This window comes from Ambystoma mexicanum, chromosome 5p (genome assembly GCF_040938575.1).
Source record: "Ambystoma mexicanum isolate Mex_15411 chromosome 5p, UKY_AmexF1_1, whole genome shotgun sequence".
Classification (NCBI taxonomy): Eukaryota; Metazoa; Chordata; class Amphibia; order Caudata; family Ambystomatidae; genus Ambystoma; species Ambystoma mexicanum.
Window position 1 is genome coordinate 663,640,820 of NC_090930.1, and position 14,233 is coordinate 663,655,052.

The 14,233-nt window shown below is 48.7% G+C and overlaps 1 protein-coding gene across 2 annotated transcripts in view; it reads right to left on the reverse strand.

Annotated features, from left to right (window-relative positions):
* The window catches only part of LOC138481120 (glycine receptor subunit alpha-4), a 1,152,059-nt gene that overhangs the window by 413,934 nt on the left and 723,892 nt on the right, over window positions 1-14,233 (reverse strand). The window lies entirely within an intron of this gene.

Consider the following 14,233-nt stretch of genomic DNA (forward strand, 5'->3'; position numbering starts at 1 on the left):
AGACTTTCGTTGGACACAGGCCGTAAGCTTGTCCCAAATGATTATTTTTTCTGGAACCATAGTTTTCAATTTTACAATAATTCTATCAGGCAAGGTTAATATCACTTGAGGTGCTCGTTCGCCAGCTGGTCTTTCTCTGTCTAGCCTAACCATGTTATCCCATGTATCTCCCAACCCAGGTATGTCATCTATAGTCCTAATCTGTTTCCACAAATCAACTGGCAGGAGTACGGGAAATAATAGGTCAATATCACTTAAAGTGAATACCGACGACTGTAAGACCGACTCTATTTCTTTATAGAATCCGGTCGGATTCTTTCTTATATCGGGAATATATTGCTTTATGGTGTTCACTTCCTGTCTTGAAAACGAGACGTGAACAAACTGTGAAACATAATGTATAGGAATTTCTCCGGCTACTATTCCTCGTCCAGCATCGGCCGCAATCTCAACTTTCGGGACAAATGTCGGATGGACCTCTCTCATAGGCAACTGAGAAGTAGGCAACTCCGAACCCTTACTAAGCAACAGAGCCAAATCAAGCGCTAAGGCAGTCGAAGAAGTATCAATCGAAAAAGCTCTCTTATAAACACTCAACAATTCTGCGGGACAACAAATCTTTCTTCTTACACACTCATTCTGCAGGTGCTCTACCATCACCTGTATCACTTTCTTTTGCATTTCTAACGTATACTGACTATATGTGTCATATACTTCATCTGGAGTTATCGACATATCCGAAATCCATCTTACCGCATCCTTTATACAAATTCGTGCTTCCTCTCCTTTTAATTCACGGCGAGGAGAAAACCGTTTCTGTAAGTACATAATACCTAAACTACCACCATCTGCTTCCTCATTCTGTAACTCTTCCAACTCCTTCCTATACTCAAAAATCCTCTCAACATGCTCATATACCTTCTCCGCAGTATCTCTGGACAATGCTAAGGCGTTCAAATCCCGTAACCCTTGTGGGAAATCTACATCATTTAGTCTATTCCACATTATACTCAAATGAGTCCCTAATCCTTTGGAAAAAACATCAGCTTGTTCACACTTCTCCATACAATGTTTAGCCCAAGCAGTCAATTCACTCCTTTTGTCTGGGGACACAGTATTACGAGTCACAACCCTTGGTCTTGCTCCCTGGTCTACTACAAGCGATGCAGAATCACTTGGAAGAGGAAGAGTAGGCACATTCTGAATAACAACAGGTGAAGGCAAGGGGGCAGGCAAAGGGGTGACGGCTGGAAGAACAACAGGAAGATCAGCAGGGAGGACCGGAGGAACTATAGGAGGGGGAACTACAACTTGAAGGGGCAAAGCGCCAGGAGGAGGGACGTATGGAGGTGGCGCGGAGGCATCGGGCCTTCGTTCATGCAAAATTCTATTAATCAATTAATCTGACGTATGAGAATCTTTTGAAGGGTAGATTTTCTGAATGCCTAATTGAAATGCCCTGTCCGTGTTCCTAGCTGACTCCAATTGTTTATTTTGATCATATAACCGTGCCTTTTCGACACTTGTCATATGTCTACGCATGTGTTTCTCTCTACTCTTTTGTTGCTGCAAAGCTTCTGTTTTCCAACTGTGCAATGCGTCAAATGCTGCAGGTCTAGCCTTTTTCTTTACTAATACAGACTCTAAATATTCTATACGAGGGATTTCAAAACTACCATTGGTTGGCCACCGAAGATTAGAATTATGTCTGGTTTGTCTGTGCCAAATGTCATTAAATGCTATACTACCAAAGCCTTTCTTACAGTACATAGTACATGCCGGTGACGCCTCCTGTGGTGCGGGACGGCTATCTTCCAAAGATTGTCTGTCGCTGCGGAATAATGCCCTAAAGCAGGCAGACAATTTCCAAGGCATATCAAAGTTCTGGTGTTACCTGGTTAAATAATTGTGCTCGCGAGTACAATGCTCCAAATTAAAATTGTCAGGGTTAGATTAAGAATCGGGGCACGATTCACCTGACCAAAGGACTGGGAGGCCCGATCGGGTTACTAAGGACATTGCTAAGGACCCACGTGTCTGGTGATTTTCGGCAAATTTACCCACCTCAAATATATGGACCCTCGTCAAGACGTCGTCTCGGGCTACAGCTCACCGTCCAGGGATCGGATCGTGCAGTTTTGTCGAGGAATTCACTTCTCGTCTAGAGTGGCCGGTTCTGTTGGCACCGTCCGATCCCGGTCCGATAGCCGAACCAACCTTCAATGAGACAAAGTCAATCTTGAGGGTCCCTATTCGGGCGCCATCTGTGGAATCAGAAAAAATACAATATTACGGCTGTTACACCAAACAAAGGAAAATACACCGACACGGGCTTGTAAAGATTCCCAGAATCTTTATTACAAAACTGAACAGTATTCAACAAGGTACACAAATAGCTATTTGGCTGTCAATACATCACAGAGACCATCAGCAGGGTTCAATGTGAGCAGTGAACAGAATTTCCTAGCTGGACATCGACGCATTTATACAATTTGTAAAATGATGTCCAGCCCTCTTACATGTTAATCATACACTGGGCTAGGGTCGCGCCAGGTTCACTTTCCTAATTTACATATCTCCTGCATGCGGTTTACTTTTGAATACATTTACTAACACACTCCATTATTCTTTAATTTAACATTTAGACTCTTTACATTCTGGTTTAATACAGACCAAACAAATGTTTCACCTATAATATTTGGATAGCATTACTGTTCTTGTATACTTGTCGTTTAACATTGCTAATTCAAGTAATCCCCTGCTCCCGAGGTCAACAAAGGACAGGGTCTACATGACCCTAACATGCAGCCTGAAGGCAGGTTGGACATTAACTCTCCTACAGAGGTTGGAGAGGTTAAGGCAAGAACAAGGGCACACGAGACGGCCATTTTAGATTACAGGGTGACTTTGTACAAAACCCCCAAAATGGCGGTTCTAACCAAAAATGGAGGCTTAATTCAAGATGGCGGCTTACATCAATTTCTAAGGTCATGACCTTGCCGTAGAGAGTTATTCGCGTACAATTTTAAGCAACTTGGCGTAGGCCAATATACATATATATCGTTATAATAGGAGGCATAATTTAATATCCGGTTTGACAAGTGGACACCGAGTACCAGTGCAGAGGCAGCACAGGGGGCAGGGTTGAGATAGAAGGCCAGAGTTCAGAGGCAGTATGGGGGGGGCAGGGCTGGGTACAGCGGACGGGGGGCCCAAATTGAAATGGGTGACCTGGCACGTGATGAAAAGGAGGTCTGGCGAAGATCAGGAGGAAATAGTGGAGGAGCCCAGTGTGCCAAGCTGGGGTCGGATGAGGTGGAGCCAGGTAGTCGGCGGAGCAGTAGCAAAGCAAGGCAGGATGAGGGAAGTGCAGGAGGGACTAGTGGAGGAGTCCAGGGGGACTGGCTGAGTTTGGATGTTGTGGAACCCTCCGGGGCTACAGGAAGTCAGCGAAGCAGCTGCAGAGGCCAGGCAGGATGATTCCCATCGTATAAAGACAGACTAGGTCCGTGGAAGTGGGCGGGTAGAATATGCAGTGGACACTGAGGCCTCGAGTAGGTGGCGGATCAGCAGCGGGGCTCGGACAAGGAAGGAAGGGAGATGCAAAATCCCCCTTCAGCAGAGAGCCGGTACACTAGAGTAGGGTCCAGATCCGCAGCAGACCCGTAGCAGACCCGCAGGAGCAGCGGAAGGCAGGCAACCCAGGATGACTCAGGGGGCAGGGATCTACTCCATGGCAGGCTGGAAGCCCCAGGCAGCAAGGAACTGAGGAGGGCAGGGGCTCAGCCGCAGAGGTCACGCGGCATGGGGAGCAAGGTGGAGCAGCTCTCGCTGACACTCTCAGGCAGTCCCCGGGCGAGGAGGAGGGAGGGCTGTTACTGCAGCAGATTCCGGGGGCAGGTGAACTACAAGGCCGCACAGGAAGGCAGATCCGTGGATTGGAAATGTGGGGCCAGCAATGGAGAGTAGGTGGACTGTGGGCACCAGACCGGATCCACCGGGTCAGGTAGCAGGCTCAAATGGCTCCCGCAGCTGAACGCTGGAAGCCAGGCACGATGAGGAGGGCGGGTTGGCTGGGACAGTCAGTCGGAGTCAACAGACACAGCAGAGCAGGAAGACTCGCCCAGCAGAGACCAGTCTCACAGCGGAGCGTTGGATGCCCAGGCCCGATGAGGAGGGCGGGTGTAACGCTCACCTGACTCCCACGGAGGCGCTGGCCTGGTTCGCGCTGCTGTGACCTCTTCTAAGGTGATGCGCAGGGTTCGGAAGATGGACTGGACCGGGCCCCCAAATCTGGCTTGTCTGGCTCGCAGAAGTATCCTTCTGTAGGCGAAAATAGGGGATTAACTGTCTGCGGGGTAATGCAATCAGCCTCCCACTTTCCCCTCTCACCTTCCTCGAAACCCTTCTGTGATTCCTCGTAGTGTCTCACCTTAGGGTCTGGAAGGACGAGCTCTCCATCCTGCTTCTGATGCAGGGGCGCGTTGGTATCCAGTTACTTCACTGGATTTTCGGATTGGTGAGAACCAAACTTGCTTGGCTTCCAGGTAAGTTTTTTGATAAGAGGTTCCCCTTGTGTCCATGCATTAATGTACTAATGCTAGTGTCTTTTTCCCCATAGGGGCCGGGGTACGGAATGCCGGGGAACAGGCACCGACCCGAGATGAGAGGTGAAATCCTTGTAGAAATCAGGTAAGTCTTTAATGGGCGTTTTTTGGTAATGTCTTTTCATTCGCTCATTAACGCTAATGTCTCTTTTTTCCCCTTAGGGGCCGGGGTCCGGAAATGCCAGGATGGGGCGCGGACCCGAAATGAAGAGGGAATGAATCAACAGGTAAGTCTTAACATGGAGATTTAGCTTTCCTTATTCCCTTCTCTCTCTCACCTTTTGTTCTGGTCTTTTTCTCCCTAGGCGCTGGGGCGTGACTGAGAATCCGGATGATCGCTGCTGAACATGGAGGCGCCCTGTAAAGGTGAGTGGAATGCGGCGCTGCAGCGATCGACGCGAAGAGCTTTTAAATAAAAGTCTTCCTTTTCAGGATTGTCGGCGAGATGTCTCCGGGATGCGGATTTAGCAGGTAAGGACTTTTCCTTCTTCTGTTCTCTTCTTCTCTTCCTTTGCAGGTGATCCAGGATGCTGGCAGGCGTGACAGAAGTCAGGATGCAGAAGCAGACACGGTGAGCGTCCAGCTGCTAGATGCAGAACAACGCGAAGCACGTGTTGCTGTTCGGGAGGGGTTTAAATAGCCTTGGAAGAAGTTCCAGGTATGTATCCTTCCTCCAATCAGGTATGTATCCTTCCCCGACCACGCCCGGATGGTAAATTAGTCCCACAGGTAAAGTAGTTCCTTTCAGGCCTCAAGCAGGCCGGGATCCTGCAGCATGGTCTGCATCAGGTAAGTGCACCCAAGCACTTCCATAATGAGCCTGGCGCCTATGGCGCCAGGACTGATGTCTTTTATGAGCCTGGCGCCATAGGCGCCAGGACACTGTCCAAAGGGCCCCTATATGGGGTTGCTGGGTCCTTCCTTGGGGATTGGATGTCCGCTTTCGGGGACGCAGGGCTTGAACCGGCTCCCCAGGAGCGGGCATCATGACAGCACTCCCCCCCAAGGCCCCTCCCAAGGTTGTTCCCTCCGGGGGTTTTGGTTTGTCTGGGAAGAGTCGGTGGAATTTCCTGACTAATCGAGGTGCATGCACATGGTCGCTGGGTTCCCACGACCTCTCCTGAGGTCCGTACCCCTTCCAATCAATTAGGTAGAACAGTTTTGACCTAAACATTTTTGAGTCTAAAATGTTCTTCACTTCGAATTCGGGCTCCCCATCTATTAGAATAGGTTCTGGAGGTTTGAGTAGTCGGGTTCCGGGTACCACTGGTTTCAAAAGTGACACATGAAAAACAGGGTGAATTCGCATACTAGCTGGTAAATCAAGTTTAACAGCCACTGGGTTAATTATTGCCGTAATAGAATAAGGTCCCAGATATTTTGGGTTAAAAGTTCGAGGCCCTTTGAGTGGTAAATGTCTGGTAGCTAACCACACTTGATCCCCAATCTGATACGGAGGTGCTTCACTCCGATGTAGATCAGCATTCTCCTTGTATTTTCTCTTGGCTTGTTGTAAATGTGTAGTTGCCTCTTTGAAGGCTTGGGTAATTGTAGAATGCAGATGTTCTACTGCAGGCATTCCGAGGTCCTGAGGTGAGTCAAGGTTTGAGGTTCGAGGGTGATGCCCAAACAAAGTATAAAAAGGACTGTGGCCAGTTCCAGAGTGTACCGAATTATTTATGCGTATTCGGCTATCCAAAGAATGTCTTTCCAGTTGCTTTCAGATTGCTGTAACATACACCGTAAGTATTGCTCAAGGGTCTGATTTGTCCTCTCGGTCTGACCATCGGTCTGAAGGTGGTGACTGGTCGATAATCTTGCGTCGATCTGCGCCATTTGACAACATTTGCACCAGAAGTGGGAAATTAATTGGCTTCCCCGGTCAGAGATTAGTATAGATGGGAATCCATGTAGCCGAACAATATTTTCGAGGAATTCTTTGGCTAGGACAGAAGCTGAAGGTAAACCTTTCAAAGGAATAAAGTGGGCCATTTTGGAAAACAAATCCACAATTACCAGAATAGTATTGTACCCCGAACAAGGAGGCAGGTCCGTAATAAAATCCATTGATAGGGTGTGCCAGGGCGCTGGCGGTAAGTCTAGAGGTTGAAGGAGACCGGCTGGTCTTTTCTTTTGACTTTTATTTTGGGTGCAAACACCACAGGACATCACAAAAGATTTGACATCTTTTCGCCAAGAGGGCCACCAAAATTGTCGTTTCACCTTTTCCTCTGTCTTGGCAATACCGGGTGTCCCTCTATTAATGCATCATGATAACCGGAAATAACTAGTTTGTGTAATTCCTTATGTGGTAGGAATAAGCGTCCTTGGAAATAAGGTAAACCATTATCTATGGTAAAGTCTGATCCCTTTTGTATCCAATCCTGTAAGGTTGTAGGGTCCAGGAGTTGTTTCACTCTGGCTTGAATGTCTTCAAGCGTCTGTAACGAAGTCATGCCTAGAATCCTCTGTTCGGGAATTATTGGTACTGGTTCTGAGTTTGTATCAGATTCTCCCATTCCAATTCGGGATAAGGCGTCTGCTTTGCCATTCTTGCAGCCAGGTCGATAGGTAATCACGAAATCAAATTCAGCGAAAACAAAGCCCATCGGAGCTGCCGTGATGACTGAGCCTAGGCGGTTTTCAAATACTGTAAATTCCGGTGATCAGTGATCACTGTGATGGTATGTCGAGCGCCAAGCAGATAATGCCGCCAGGCTTTAAAAGCGGACTTAATGGCTAACAGTTCTTTATCCGTGATTGCATAATTAACCTCGGGTGCCGAGAATTTTCTGGACCAAAATGCTACGGGATGCAGTTGGTTGGTTTCGGGATCTCTTTGGGACAGGACAGCTCCCATGGCTAGGCTGGATGCGTCAGTCTCGACGACATAAGGGAGAGCTGGACGCGGGTGTTTCAATATAGGTGCGGAGGTAAACTTAGCTTTTAAATCCTGAAAGGCCTGCTCGGCTTCTTCAGACCATTCAAAACGTTTATTTTTCCTCAAGAGTGCAGTAATGGGTTGTACCACGCGTGAAAATTCCGGGATAAACCTGCGACAGAAATTGGCAAAGCCGAGCATGCTTTGAACCCCTTTTACAGAGCTAGGTGATGGCCATTTGAGGATGGCATCCACTTTTCTTGAATCCATTCGGACTCCTTTGGGTGTCAGGATGAAACCTAGAAACTCGACTTCTGTGGTATGGAAAACACATTTCTCCAATTTAGCAAACAGTTTGTGTTGGCGCAGTTTTTCAAGTACTGCCCTGACGTGTTTTCTGTGATCAGATTCCGAAGAGGAGTACACCAGAATGTCAGCGATATATACGACAACACAAACATCGATGAGTTCCCGAAGGACATCATTCATGAAGTATTGGAAGGCAGCCGGCGCATTACACAATCCGAAAGGCATTACCTGGTACTCGAATAATCCGTATTTAGTACGGAAGGCAGTTTTCCATTCGTCGCCTTCTTTAACTCGTACCAGATGATAAGCCCCCCGGAGATCTAACTTGGTGTATATGCAAGTGTCCTTCACCTGGTCAAGGAGTTCAGGGATCAGAGGCAGAGGATAACGGTTTTTAACCGTTATCTGGTTCAATGCGCGGTAATCGATACAAGTTCTAAGGTCGCCTTCTTTTTTGGGCACGAAGAACAAAGCCGAGGATGCCGGGGACTATGACGGGCGAATAAAACCATTAGCTAGGTATTGATCCAAATATTGTCTCAAATGCAGATTCTCAGGTTCGGTAAGGGCATAAATCCTGCTACAAGGGGGTTGTGCACCGGGCACCAGATCGATTTGGCAATCGTACGATCTGTGAGGAGGTAACGTGTTGGCCTGTTCCTTTTGGAAGACGTCCTGAAAGTCTTGGTATTCCGGAGGTAGTTGCATGGAGGCAGAGGTTACAGATGCTAGATTAATCTTCAGGTTTTTTGGGTAGCAGGTTTGTGTACAATCCGGGAAGGTTATTCTCTTAGCTCGCCAATCAATTCGAGGATTATGTGTCTCTAACCAAGGGATTCCAAGAATACCCTGAAACTGTGTAGCCTTGATTACATCAAACACAACACCCTCCCGATGGCCGTCGGGACCAATAAGAGTCACCTCAGTAGTGGAATGTGTTACCGGTCCAGAGGCAATTTCAGTTCCATCGACTAAGGTGATGACATCTTTGCTGGTTTTAGGACGGAGAGGGAGGTTAATCCTAGAGACCAATTCACGATCCACATAGTTTCCAATAGCCCCACTATCGATGTATGCCTTTATTGCATGCAACCGCTTAGGCTGTTCTGGATCTACGAGAACCATTGGCACAATGAAATGCGAGGTCTGAGAGTTAGTTTTCAAGCTCGGCAAGTGGACCCCTACACTTGTCGGGCGGAGTCGTTTCCCGAAACAGAGTCTTCATGGTTTTTATCAGCGGCTCCTACCGCCTTTCGGGCGGTTTTGCCGGGCAATCTCGTAGAAAGTGTCCAGAATTCCCACAATAAAGACATAATTTTAACTGCCGCCTCCTTTCACGTTCCTTTTGAGTCAAGGGTCCTTTAACCCCTCCAATTTGCATAGGCTCAGAAACATCAACTCCCTTGGGATTAGCATGGGTCTTGACCAACACCCGGGTCTCAAACCTGGACCGATCTGCTTTTCTGTTTTGAAGTCTGTGATCCAATTGGACCACTAAGTCTATATACTCTGTGCATTCTTGGGGCGGATTTACAACTTGGGCCAAGACATCTTTAAGTTCTTCGCGTAGGCCTCGATAAAACAACGTGACTCTTTTATCCTCTGGCCATCCTGTTTCCACAATTAGTCTATTAAAGGTTGCAATATAGGATATGAGGTCCTGATTGCCCTGTCGCAGGGATAGAAGTTCGTCATGCAGAGCCTGCCCCTGAGAGTGTCGAGCAAATAACCTTTCCATGCTTGCTTGAAACCTTTGAAAATCACGGAGAATCGGGTCATCTTGAGTAACCAGTGGAACTGACCAATCGGCAGCGCAGCCGCTGAGATATGACAATACAAAGACTACCTTGGTCTGATCATTAGGGAAGGCCCCAGGTCTGCATAAGAAGTGCAAACGACACTGATTCATGAATACGGCGAATCGTTTGGGGTCCCCAGAGAAGCGTTCGGGTGGGGCCAGCGGCATGCTTCCAGGTAGATTAATCTGCATAGGGTTACTGGAAACCACAGGAGCGGGGTTCCCTCCGGAACCGGGTAGAGGAGTTTGCCCAGCTTGACCTTGCAAAAGCTGTCTGGCCAGGTCATCAGTTCTTTCCTTTGATATTATTAATTCCCTCCTGAGGGCATTAGTCTCTTGACGAGCGGCATGTACTTCTTCCCGTAATTCCCCCAGTAATTGGGCCAACTGATCAGTCTCAGAACTTTCCATAGCGCCTGGGTGGGAATTTGTAGGAAGGCTTCGCGTTCTGTAACGCTCACCTGACTCCCACGGAGGCGCTGGCCTGGTTCACGCTGCTGTGACCTCTTCTAAGGTGATGCGCAGGGTTCGGAAGACGGACTGGACCGGGCCCCCAAATCTGGCTTGTCTGGCTCGCAGAAGTATCCTTCTGTAGGCGAAAATAGGGGATTAACTGTCTGCGGGGTAATGCAATCAGCCTCCCACTTTCCCCTCTCACCCTCCTCGAAACCCTTCTGTGATTCCTCGTAGCGTCTCACCCTAGGGTCTGGAAGGACGAGCTCTCCATCCTGCTTCTGATGCAGGGGCGCGTTGGTATCCAGTTACTTCACTGGATTTTCGGATTGGTGAGAACCAAACTTGCTTGGCTTCCAGGTAAGTTTTTTGATAAGAGGTTCCCCTTGTGTCCATGCATTAATGTACTAATGCTAGTGAATTTTTCCCCATAGGGGTCGGGGTACGGAATGCCGGGGAACAGGCACCGACCCGAGATGAGAGGTGAAATCCTTGTAGAAATCAGGTAAGTCTTTAATGAGCGTTTTTTGGTAATGTCTTTTCATTCGCTCATTAGCGCTAATGTCTCTTTTTTCCCCTTAGGGGCCGGGGTCCGGAAATGCCAGGATGGGGCGCGGACCCGAAATGAACAGGGAATGAATCAACAGGTAAGTCTTAACATGGAGATTTAGCTTTCCTTATTCCCTTCTCTCTCTCACCTTTTGTTCTGGTCTTTTTCTCCCTAGGCGCTGGGGCGTGACTGCGAATCCGGATGATCGCTGCTGAACATGGAGGCGCCCTGTAAAGGTGAGTGGAATGCGGCGCTGCAGCGATCGACGCAATGAGCTTTTAAATAAAATTCTTCCTTTTCAGGATTGTCGGCGAGATGTCTCCGGGATGCGGATTTAGCAGGTAAGGACTTTTCCTTCTTCTGTTCTCTTCTTCTCTTCCTTTGCAGGTGATCCAGGATGCTGGCGGGCGTGGCAGAAGTCAGGATGCAGGAGCAGACACGGTGAGCGTCCAGCTGCTAGATGCAGAACAACGCGAAGCACGTGTGGCTGTTCGGGTGGGGTTTAAATAGCCTTGGAAGAAGTTCCAGGTATGTATCCTTCCTCCAATCAGGTATGTATCCTTCCCCGACCACGCCCGGATGGTAAATTAGTCCCACAGGTAAAGTAGTTCCTTTCAGGCCTCAAGGAGGCCGGGATCCTGCAGCATGGTCTGAATCAGGTAAGTGCACCCAAGCACTTCCATAATGAGCCTGGCACCTATGGCGCCAGGACTGATGTTTTTTATGAGCCTGGCGCCATAGGCGCCAGGACACTGTCCAAAGGGCCCCTATATGGGGTTGCTGGGTCCTTCCTTGGGGACTGGATGTCCGCTTTCGGGGACGCAGGGCTTGAACCGGCTCCCCGGGAGCGGGCATCATGACAGTGGGCTGGCTGGGGGAGACCACCGGAGTCCGAAACCAGCAGTAGACCTGGAGGATTCTGCAGTAAGAAACACTCATGCCACACCAGAGGGCCGATCCGGATCTGCAGAGGGGGTCCAAAGCAGTCAGCGAGCACAGGCCCAATGAGGAGAGCGGGCTGGTGGGCAGCAGAGCGGGAGGACTCTGGGAGACCAGTCCCGCAGCGGAACGCTGGAGGCCCCAGTCCGATGAAGAGGGCGGGCTGGCAGGAGCAGATGAGCGGAGACTGCACCAGAAGCAGAGGAGCAAGATTCAGCAGGATGAGACAGACAAGCCCTCACCGGTGGGCTGAACAGGATCTGCAAAGAGTGCCCAAAGCAGTCGGCGCACACAGGCCCAATGAGGAGAGCGGGCTGGTGGGCAGCAGAGCGGGAAAACTCTGGGAGAGAGAAGACACAGGCCGCTCCGGTGGGCCAGTCCAGGAGCCACTGAGGCGGGGTCCACAGAGGGGTGCAGGCGGGCAGAGAAGAACAGAAGGTGCAGGGGGGGGAGGGTCCCAACGGCGCCCGTCACAGCACACTGGGAGCTTGGAGCGTTGAGAAGGGCGGGCTGGCGTAGAAGATCGGAGATCTCGCCAACTGCAGAGCGGGAAGAGGCCGCACCAAGGAGGTGAGATGGAAGATATTGAAGGAAAGTCCGAATTTGGGTAAAGTTGGAATCGGAGGAGTCACCAGGCTCTTGGATCAGGAAACAAAGGTAAGTTAGTATAGAAATTACTGTAGAGATTGAATTGTTTAGCTAGATTCTGCCTGAAGTGAGGAGACGCTGGTTCAGGCGACCAAACTTCTGCGCCCCCTACTGGTACAGTGCTTCCACTTCAGCGCATTAGAGCTGGCAGTCAGAAGCAGCTGGTTTTGTCAGTCAGAGGAAAGCGGGTGTACAAAGATCTACTGTGTGGAAACCAAAGTGAAAGAGCCGAGGGACCCCCTAGGAGGAGCATGGAAGAAACCAGCGGAACTGACCATTAATCACAATAACCATCACAAAAGTGGGGAGTGATCAAATCTGCTCAGGAGGGGATGCCGAGCACAGGAAGACGACACTAAGATGCATCTAACGGTTGCCTGGCCTTGGAGTGTACCATGTGAGGCAGTGAGCAGAGAGAGACTGCCGCGGGGGCGGACATGCTGACCTGGGGCAAGCTGGCAGGAACCTCTGGGCATGGGTGGGCACAGGTAACGCTGTCCCGCAACCTTCTCTTCCTGTTGCTGCTCCTGTGCTGCTGTTGGGGGGCAGCGGTGCCGACAGGTGAGTGCCACCTACCTCTCAAAATCTTACAATAGACTGCGGAATTAGGTGCTTTGTATAGTAGTAACATACCTGCACAATGTCCAGGGCACTTTGTGACACAAACAGTGGCTATATATTTACAGTTCACTAAAGTAATAAAGCAGAGAATTACAGTTTAACTTTAGTAGGTTGGGTCAGTTTTATATATATGTATTAGATTTTTGTTTATGGTTGAAATGTAACTTAGGGCGGCATGGCGTTTAGGGGAGAGTCAGTTGAGTGTATGCAGTGTTATTGGTTGAACTTGAAACATATTTTGACTATGGGTTTGCTTAGTCACTGACCAAAACTTGGTGGACATTTCTATTGACTTGTCAGGCTTCTTTTTTTTTCTTAATGAATTCAGTTGTTGGTGCTTGAGTATGCACCGAAATGCCATGTAGAGCACTTGTTTATTCCAGGTGTATCAAAAACACGTTAACTTGTATATGTTTTTCCTGGGGTTTGTTTGACATGTAGAACACCCCAATGTATAGCCTAGTGTCTAAGAAAGTCAAATGCTGCATCTGGATCCAGTAGAAACCATTTGTAACAGGTAATCAAGGCATACCGGGCACTAACAGCCCCTGCCATGTTTATTACCTTGATTAGAGAACTTTTGTAGACCAGCTCTGCTACTAAACAACAGTCAAGGCACTTCCTCTAGACTTAATGAGTGCCCAGGTTGTTTAAAACAGGTGAATTTGATTTCCTGTGGGAGATATGGTTTGCATCTGCCTGTTTACTTTGCCCTTTGGGGTCCTATAGAAGCCCTGGATACCACCTCACTAGTCTGATGTGCATTTTATTAATGGGGACACACCACGCATAGGCAGACTGGAGTTTGAAAATTGGTCATGGAAAACGGGCAGCGTGACCCAACATACTCTCTGTGGAGCCCGCGTGCGTGGCAGAGATAAGTAGCGTATGGGGCACAGCCCTGACTGGGAGATCCCCGGATGCCCACAACTGCAGCTAGGGTTCCCTCAGCTTCTTGAATACTACCGTAAATTCTGGTTCATTCTTTATGGCAGAGGACATTATTTTGAACATTTTATTTAGCGCAGTGGCAAAATGGCAGATACAAGTGCGGCAGTGTGGCGATGATTAAAACATGCATGAACGTCGAGTAAACATAGACATTTTGACTTTGGATGCCTTTGTGATGTTTTCTTTTCTTTTAACAGTGCTCAGAGTGACATGCTGATAATAAAGCTACATATGATGACCCATTCTTGAATGAAATGCATGACACATTACAGTGATATCGTAACCATATCTTTCTTAGTGTACCGAGGGATGATGCGATGTAATGTAATGCATCATTTGTATAGCGCCTTTCACCATTGGTCTGGTCGCACGCAATGTAGTTTGAACGCTCTCTGGGGGAACCAAGTCCAAGGTATGGGAAATTCGAGCAGGGGCTAGTATGCGTGTGCGCAATATAGCCAATATGAGGATATGAA